Raw genomic sequence first — 7,610 nt, forward strand, 5'->3', positions numbered from 1 at the left:
GCGCTTAACATTTTTCTTTGTTTAAAAGTAATTAAATGGGTGAACCATAAATTCATCATTTAAATATTCGATATGATTATTGTATAATTTATAGGAATCGTTCGTTTTTAAAATCAAATGAAAGAGGCGAATTAGTAATTGTTAAACTATAAAACTCAAACCATCTACTAGATAACATATCTACCATACGGGATTTGTTGAGAATAAATAAACGTATGACCCTGAATTTAACACCATAAAAATTTTATAATTTAAAATTGATAACTGATTGTTACTTTTTTATAAAATGATTGAATTTCGAAAGTTTGAAACAATGAATTCTGTGAGTAAAGCTATATGCCTGAACCAGGCGTATATACAAGTTAGAACTACAGAATTTTGTGATTTTTACTAACATTAATTTAAGATAAAAAATAAAAAAGTACTTAATTTTCAAAATGCTCGTGAACACATTTTTTAGTAAGCTTTTTAAATTAAATTCCTTAAAGTAGTTTTAGATCTAAAAAACATGTTAACTAATCAGGGTGGTTTCTCAAATCAGGTTTCAAATTTCCTGGTCAGTGTGTTCGTTTCTTCCCCTCACTTAGTATGGATGGTGTTTTCTACACTAGAGAGCGCTGCAAGCTCGGTACCACCTAAATTTCCGGGTTACTGTTTCCGTTGTATTTTAAAGCCATTTGGCATCGTTGTGTTTTGAGATTCTTGCAAACAATGTATTTGATTACTTATTACTTGTGTTTACAATGCTAAAAGTGTTAACACTAACGTAAGATAAAGCACAGCTTGCAACAAGAACAAACAGTAATAAACTTATGGAAAGAGGCCAAATCAAGACTGCCAAAAAAGCGAGTTATTCAAAATCTAGCAACCATGTCACCTTTTTTTAATAATAAATAACAAAATAACTAAAACAAATTTTCACTCCAAACTCCCCAGAGTTACATTAATATCTTATGAAATACGGCAAATTTGAGCTCAGAAATTATCTAATTTATTTCTTTTATTGAAAACAAAATTATCCGTTTGAAAACATCGCCTATCAGAATAACATGTAGTAAGCAGCTGCAAGCTTTTTAACCGGAACTAGAGTAGGTGCCGAGCTCGAGATTGTTTACATTTCTACTGAAAACACCATCCATAGGCTGTGTACTTAACTCCAAGAAGTTTAGTGCCAATATTCTGAATATTATTTAATATGTAATTTTTTTTTTTGTCCATGGACTAGAACGGGGGGAAAAGAAACCTACTGCTGTTATTAACAGGACCAAATAACCTTATCCCTTATTCCACCCCACCACAATCTTTGCCTTTCATAAACTGCTTCATTCTATAGTTTCCAAAGAGGTCAAAGGTTTCTCCATACATTTAGCAACTACGGGAGAGTTTCATGTGGCGTTCTTATCTAGTTTTTTTTTAACTGTATGGGAGTAAGTAGGGTTTGCGGGAGTAAGCAGGTTTTGATGCAAGATTGCTAAGTTGATGAAGTGTTTTGCGATAAGCTTCCGTCTGAAAAAAGAGTGAGTATCATGCATGGTAAAATAATAATGAAAATAAAAATCGCGTTTTTCTTTAAAATTCCGTGATTTTTCTGATATTTACCCCTTTTAAAAAATTCCCTGATAATTGATTCCCTGATAAATCTAAGATTTTCCAAGTAGGTTGCCACTCTACTAACGTCTTGAACAATTCAAGTAAAAAAAAAAAGCTAATGCAACTAATTACACAATTTACTGCCAAATATAATCTGTTCTTAAACCTATGAAATGTACATTATTTTTGAAATGACACAACCAGTGCTTTCAATAAGCTTTTGAAATAGATTGCTGTTAAGTAACTGACATACGCAATTCAAGAATGCTAAAGCAACTAATTATACTATTTACAGTCAACTATAATCTTTTCCTAAACCTACAAAAAGTATATGATCTTCAAATGACACAACCAGTGCTTCAATGAGCCCTTCAAACGGAATGCTATTGTTGTTCATTTACGTCGCACTAGAGCTGCACAATGGGCTATTGGCGACGGTCTGGGAAACATCCCTGAGGATGATCCGAAGACATGCCATCACAATTTTGATCCTCTGCAGAGGGGATGGCACCCCCGCTTCGGTAGCCCGACGACCTGCACGCGAAGTCGAGCACTTTACGGTAGCACAGTTTAACGAGGACCAATACCGCACACCCTCGGTCCCTACGCAAACTGATCCAAGTGGTCACCCACCCGCACACTGACCGCAGCCAATGATGCTTGACTTCGGTGATCTGCTGGGAACCGTGTCTTAATGATCAGTCCACTGCGGGACTCAAACGGAATGCTATAAAGTAGTGCTATCTATGAATACATATATCAAGAGCAACAAAGTAATCATTACAAAAAAGCATTTAACAGAATTATTTTTATTTTCAATTTAAAACATATTAACTACTTAACACACAAAGCAGTTTACACAGCAGTGTGTACATTAAATGGCTTTACAATGTAAAATACATATAACAAATCTTCCATAAAACTGGGTCTATTAATCATTATTGCTGGAATGGGGAGTATTCAACCTTAAAAAATTCCCACAGTTCAAGCTTAAATATTAATTTTTTCTTATGCAATTAAAATAATTATAATACTGAAATAGCAATTTAAAATGTCATGGTAATAAAAATATAGAATAATCTGACAGAATCCATATATGTTAAAAAAAATCAATCATTCATTCATCATATTTTAAAATTAAATAAGCTATCTGTATTCAAATTAAAAAAATAAATATTAATAATAACAAGATATACTAGCTAAAAATATAATTCTTAAAATTATATTTTAATAAGATTTTTCTAAAATACCATTTTACAAAACTTAGACACAAACATTTTAATATCAAATTATGTTTTTTTTAAATAAGGAAATTTTGATAAAGGATAGACATAACATACATTTCTTAGAATAAAAGCATATTTACTTTTTTTTAAAAAATAATTTCAAAGATAAAAATATATATACATAAAAATAAACAAAAAATATGTAGGTTACCATATAAATTTATTAGTACAGAAGTTCCTAGCAACTGTCACATGTTGGCCCGTTTATCATTTGGTGAAATTTCACTCAAATGAAGCATACAGCTTTCATAGTAGTATGAGAATAGTAAATAGCCATACTAAACAGAAAATGAAATGCTCTATTTAAGTCAGTCAAGAATCAGGCAAACAAACTATTCCCTTCTTAAAAAAATGAATTTATACTGAAAGAAAAGTGTTTTGGTTGTTTCAATACATTCTGATAAGCTGAAGTAAATTGCAGGTTTGGATATAAAAAATTAAGCCATATGTTTTCAACGCTTTAGAGCTAAAGAAATAAGTATAGAATGTTCAGGTACTTGCAAAAAAAAAAAAAAAAAAAAAAATACAAGAAAAGTTAGTTTATTAGTTCAGGAACAAAGGATTTTTTGATATTAAGTGACATTTGAAAGGGATAAATGATAAAAATAAATATTTTCCTTTTTTATTCTTAGGAATTTAAAATGCTTACTTTTACTGTATGGCTAAGCTCAAATTTTTACAAATAAAAAAATGTCTTTATCAGAGCAACTAACTTTTTCCCCAATTAATTCAAACATTAACTAGAAACCAAGCACATGAAAAGGTTTACAAATTATATCCATTCTATATATTTTGATTATTTTAATTTTAAGCAATATAAATTTCTATTTTGAAAAGCTCTAAGAATTAGAAAATTTGTCATTTGGGATATTGAACTATTCTCTAAAAAAATAAAAAATTTTCTTTTCTTTTTGCAACAAAACACATATTTGTGATAAATGTGCTTGACATTATTTCATATTTGTGTGAATTCATAATTTTTTTGCTTTGACACATTTTCATAAAACCATCACATTATATTGATGATACTTTAAATTTATATAGCAACCTACATATTTTTTATGGTAAATTAGCGTTCATATTTATATGTTTAATCATTATGATAAGAGTAGTTTATCAGCAAAATCTTCGATATTTTTGAATAATATAACTACTTCTTAACATTCGTATTGAAAAAAAAAAATTTAAACTTAAATTTAGATCAATAATTTCTTGAATAATTGCAATAATCAATTACAATAGGTGGTACCTACACCGGTATGAAGAGATGACAATATAGTACCTATTACTTTGTAAAAAAGTCGAAACCAAATACTTATCACTCTTTAAAGTCTTAGGAAATAGAAATCCTCTATAAAACCAATACAAACCTATGAAACCAAAAATTCTGCTAAAATACGATGATCAAACCGTAAAAATTTCCAGAGCTTGAAAATAATTCAAGTAAGAATTTATTTCTTAAAAAAAAAATCATTCAAAACCAAAGTTAAAAATAGTTTAAATAAAAAGTTTCCACGACACAATAAGATATTCTTTTAAGGTTAAAATATCCCATATTATTTTCATTCTTTTTCTATGGTCGCAAATTAGATTTATTTACATTTAAAGCAGTTATAAAAAATTTGTAACTTCACTGGACTAGAAGAAATATATATATTTATTTATGGGGCAGTATACTAGGAGTAACAAAAATGGAAATTAAATTCAATTTTTATGTGATAAAATATACATTTTAGTCAAATGTATTTATAACAGAAAACTGGCTCAAATCTTTAACATTAAGATACAATGCTCTGTACAATTTTTAAAATACTAAAAATAATAATAAAAAACAATGTATTTTTAGAGTATAATTAACAAATTTTAGAAGTGAACACAAATTATATTTCTGTCTTAACCCGTAAAAGCATAAGTTTTTAAGAGACTAGTAATTTCATTATAAAAATCTTAGCAAATATGTCCAAATATAAAAATTTGCTAAATTTCCACAGACTTATTTTCTATATTTTTAATAATTTGTGAAAAAATAAACAATAGAGAAAAATATTTCAGATAAAATTTTACTTATAGTAGTGCATTAAAGTGACAGGAGTAAAATACCATAACTAATAATTTTAGACTAAATTTTTTTTATATCTTTTTTATAAAAGAAAAATATTTATTTACTTTTGTTTGTTCTGTAGAGAATATTCATGACAGCCATTTTGATCTAATTGTAGGAGAAAATATTTCAAAATAAAAAAATTCAAAGGAATTAATTATTTTAAGACACAAGCTTTTGAGAGTTAAAATGTGTCACAGTGTTAACTCCTTTGGAATATTTTTTCTTACTGAAAAACTCAGTAAGTTTAATAAAGTCGATTTGTGATAACTTGAAGTCCAATTATTTGATTAGTAATTTAACTCATTTATTAACTATTTTTCAGTATAAGCTTTTTTTGCTACCATCAAAGAGAATTATTATTATTTTTTTGCGATTTTAGCACAATAGACTCGATGCCAGACCATTGATTCAATGAGGCAAGAGCTAGATGGAATTTTAACTGCATAAAAAAACAATCATTATGCACTCAATGTAACAAAAATCAATCTGTCTTACAAGCCAAAATTGATGCAAAAATAAAAAAGTTGAGTCAATGTATAAGAAAAAGGTTAGTTGAGTATGAAATAAATGGTGTTACATTGACTATTATTTTGAAAGAATTGTCTTTGTTTTGGAAATGGATATTACATAAATGAGAATTACGCCAATTCTGCTGCTGATCACACGTGCAAGAAATTTTCCTCTGAGTGTTCAACATAGAAGATAACTAATTTTATTAAGGAAGGATAAAATAAACTCTATCATTGACGGAAGATATAGCAGTCAAGTGAGACATTGTTCTACAAATCCTTTATTAAAAAGGAAAAACCTAAAAGAATATAAACTCATGAAAAAAAGGATAAGTTATGCCTATCCAAACTAGATTCTGCTTTAATTAAATTCTCTCAGCATTACAAATTATTAGATTACCTAATTATTTCACTGCCCGGTAAAAAGCTGAAATAGTCTTTTTCAGATACTGTCAGATTCGAGCTATAATGAATTGTGTTTAGGTCAGTTTTAGAAATAGTCTCAACAAGATCTATTTGTAAAAGCTTTGATAATAATTTTAGAAAGTACGAGAATAGATTTAACATGGTGAACAGGTATAAATTTTAGTGGCTATCATGAGTCTGCAGTAATACACAATTTACATCCTACTTCATTTAGTTGTACTAAAAACAGGCTTGTTTGGCACAGGATATATTAGACAAACAACAAATTTAAATAATATTTATAAATTGGAAGGAAAATAAGTCTTGTGTAAGAAAATAAGTGGAATTAATATTTTAAGATAAAGAGCTTTACTTCAACGAATTTTAAACAACAATCAGCCAGAGCAAAATTATTATTGCATAAGTTGTAAGGGAAATGTTTTTCTAAAATAGGTGGACATTACACAGCATGTTTGAAAGAAAGTGGTGTATTTATAGAAAGAAAAGTTTGGATTTTTCAAAACTGCTTCTTAAGCTCTCGATAAATTAACATTTCCATAAGGAAATCATTTTAACAAAATTTTATTTACAAATAAAACAAAATATGACATATTGAACAAGACCAGCAACCATCTTTTAAGATAACACTGAAATTTTAGAATGTACACTTCCTGAAAACAATTTAAACGAAATTAAAATAAATCATTTTCATTAAATAAGTTCTTAAAATACAGTTGATGTATACTATTTGCAATTTCATATTGTAAGGAAAAAATTTGAGATAATTCAAAAGAAAGTGACTGCAATTAGAAGAGACTTATTTTAATAACAGAAGAAACTAAGCAATATCATTATCTTAATTACAATTATATTTTGTCACATTATTGTTGGGAGGTTATTTGTATACTATCAAATATTTAACAATGGTAAAAATTTGTCAGAGAAGCTTTTTTTTAATGTATCAAATGTCAGCTATAAAAATCTAGTTTAATTATCCTTTGTTATATTGCACATTCTTTGTTGTTTTTCTTCTTTTCAAAATTGCAATTATTGATAACTTTGTGAAAGCTAAATAACTTTGCTGAGCTAAGTAGCACTTACTCTAGGGTTTTTATAATGGATTAGTGAATAAATATCAGTAAAATTATAAAACTAATGTAATCCTCTCATCAATTATAAAACTACTTACATTTTCTGGCAGGGCATATAATCAAAATATCACTATTGTTTTTATTTTTGTGACGCTCAATTAGTATTATTGATAGTAACCCTTTTAAAATAATTTAGTTAATAACTGCATTTTACTTTATCATTTTATTATTTTATAAATCAAATTTACTTTTATTTAACACACATTTATGTATCCTAAAGCTTTAAGTTTTTTAATATAAATGCACTTCAAGCACTAATAAATTTTAATCATCATTTTTCTTTTTCAATATTTTAAAAAACAATGATTTTATAAAAAATATTTGTATTAAAATTGATGCCAGTTTCATTCCCAACTTATTTAGATTTGCATGGTTAGAATTGTTTTAAAAATACTCTTTAAAATAAGCACTTGTATGCCCTAATCATAATTTAGCTATTATTAGGCTATCAAATCTCTTCTAATAACAGTAATAAAAGTATTCCTATTAATAAAATAAATAATGAGAAGTGTTTTACTTAAAAGACGGCAGCGGTCGTTGAACAATCATTTAACAGAAATGTGAT

At 27.5% G+C, this 7,610-nt stretch overlaps 1 long non-coding RNA gene across 1 annotated transcript; it reads right to left on the minus strand.

Annotated features, from left to right (window-relative positions):
- Nucleotides 1–4,059: 4,059 nt before the first annotated feature.
- Nucleotides 4,060–4,419, minus strand: LOC147815891 (uncharacterized). Its single transcript, XR_015431438.1, has 2 exons — nucleotides 4,287–4,419; nucleotides 4,060–4,246 (listed from the first exon to the last, which is right to left on the minus strand). It is a non-coding gene; the product is annotated as an uncharacterized LOC147815891 (long non-coding RNA).
- Between the last annotated feature and the right edge of the window lie 3,191 nt (nucleotides 4,420–7,610).

Source organism: Parasteatoda tepidariorum, chromosome 2 (assembly GCF_982258835.1).
Source record: "Parasteatoda tepidariorum strain Cologne lab strain chromosome 2, Ptep-v5.0, whole genome shotgun sequence".
Taxonomy (NCBI): Eukaryota; Metazoa; Arthropoda; class Arachnida; order Araneae; family Theridiidae; genus Parasteatoda; species Parasteatoda tepidariorum.